General features: G+C 34.0%; 1 pseudogene; it reads right to left on the bottom strand.

Moving 5' to 3' along the window:
* Positions 1 to 765: 765 nt before the first annotated feature.
* Positions 766 to 1,497, bottom strand: LOC142171422 (uncharacterized protein At5g19025-like; annotated as a pseudogene).
* Positions 1,498 to 1,783: the final 286 nt, after the last annotated feature.

Below are 1,783 nucleotides of genomic sequence, written 5' to 3'. Positions count from 1 at the left end.
ATTGTAAAAGTAGACACATGAAATTGAGACATGATGTCATAAAACAGTTGTTGAGAGATGGAATAATTTCCATTGACTATGTGAAGTCAGAGATAAATTTGGCCGATCCTCTGACTAAACCTGTGGGAAGAAAATTAATTCTTCAAACCTCAAAAGAGATAGGGTTAAGGCCGATAAGTTATCAATAGAGATGGTAACCCAACCTATGTGATTGGAGATCCCATGAAGTAGGTTCATATGGGTAATAACAAGTCGATATTGGCACTGAAGTACTAAAAGAGAGTGCTTGACTGCTACCAATTGAGAGGCTGAGTTATAACTCTTAATGAAATTCATAGTCTGTATGGATAGTGTATTTAAAAGCAGTATACACTTGATTTATTATTTAATTTTGTTGATTCTTGTATCCTCTAAATAAATAGAGATGTGCTTGTTTAATCATGGAGAAACATTTCACATTGTTGAAATAGTTTCTTAGGACAGTGTCAAGCACGACTCAAGCCAATTCGTATATCTACTTACAAATAATAATATTATAGTATTATTATCGTTATTTTCCGGTGTCATTTCCGTAAAGAAGGTAGCCAACAGAATAAAGCAAATCGAACACATTAGTAACAACAAACTTAAGTTCACAAGAAGATAGAAAGAAGTATACTTGTATACTTGCAAAAGAAAACATTAAAACTATAAATAAATTTCTTCTATATAATCCATTATATAAGCTTATCAAAGGGTATAACATCCAAAATATGCTTCCTATAATTATTTCTTACATTTTCCAGCCTTTCTTGGTCCATGAACTTCCATTGTACCTACAAAGCAACCGCACCTGCCTCGAAATACAAGAATATCTCTTCCATTAGGTGGAGCCATTCTTTTAAGCTCAGCTTCCGATTCTAGATAATGATCTCTAGCTAACTTGAATAGTCCCTTCTTATTAACTCCATTTTTTGCTGCAGTAAATTTTGACTTCTCCTAAATACAATCTTCTAAAGACAATCTTCTGCCTCTAACTGTATATAGAATTCAGCAGCTTTCTTAAGCCCGCGACAACCTGGTTTTCCACATCCTCTACTTGTTGTACGTACTGTAATTGCTAAAAGAGCTATTGCTGCAAATAAAATGCCAAGTCCTAGATAAATAAACACCATTGGAGCTCTAAAAATTTCATCTTTCACCACATAAGTGAATGCTCCATAAAATTCAACTATTTTATGTACCAAAAGATTTATGTAAGGATATAATATACCCCACAAGCACTAACCACAGCAATCAAAATCACTACATCAATGATAGCAGAATGAGACTGTTGACAATCACTGGGTGGCATGTTGTTCTTTCTCTTGCGCAACTGATTCATTTGCCTCAATTTCAAAAAGGGGACAGTTGAATTCTTGAATTTAGCCTGGTTAATTTTGTGTCTGCTGGAGGAATTAAGCAATGTAAACAGACCATTTCGGTTGCAAATTCAAGACTGTAACTGGGAATATAAAAAGACTAAATCTTTAATGAAAATTAAAACCAGGTTAATGAAGATTGAGAAAATCAGATCGACCCATGTTCTTAAATTCAATAAAGAGATTGGAAACTGTCGGTGTTGGGAATAAACCCCCTACAGAAATAATATTCACAGTAATAAAAGCGAAATAATTACGTAGTATTGAAATACGATAATTAGCAAGAAAAAGTGTGACAACGACACCAAGATTTTTACGTGAAAAACCCTTTGAATAAGGGAAAAAATCACGGCCCCGAGACGAGCAACTGATATCACTATAGC

The sequence above is a fragment of the Nicotiana tabacum genome, chromosome 17 (genome assembly GCF_000715075.1).
Source record: "Nicotiana tabacum cultivar K326 chromosome 17, ASM71507v2, whole genome shotgun sequence".
NCBI classification, from domain to species: Eukaryota; Viridiplantae; Streptophyta; class Magnoliopsida; order Solanales; family Solanaceae; genus Nicotiana; species Nicotiana tabacum.
This window is presented reverse-complemented; position numbering and strand designations above follow the sequence as displayed.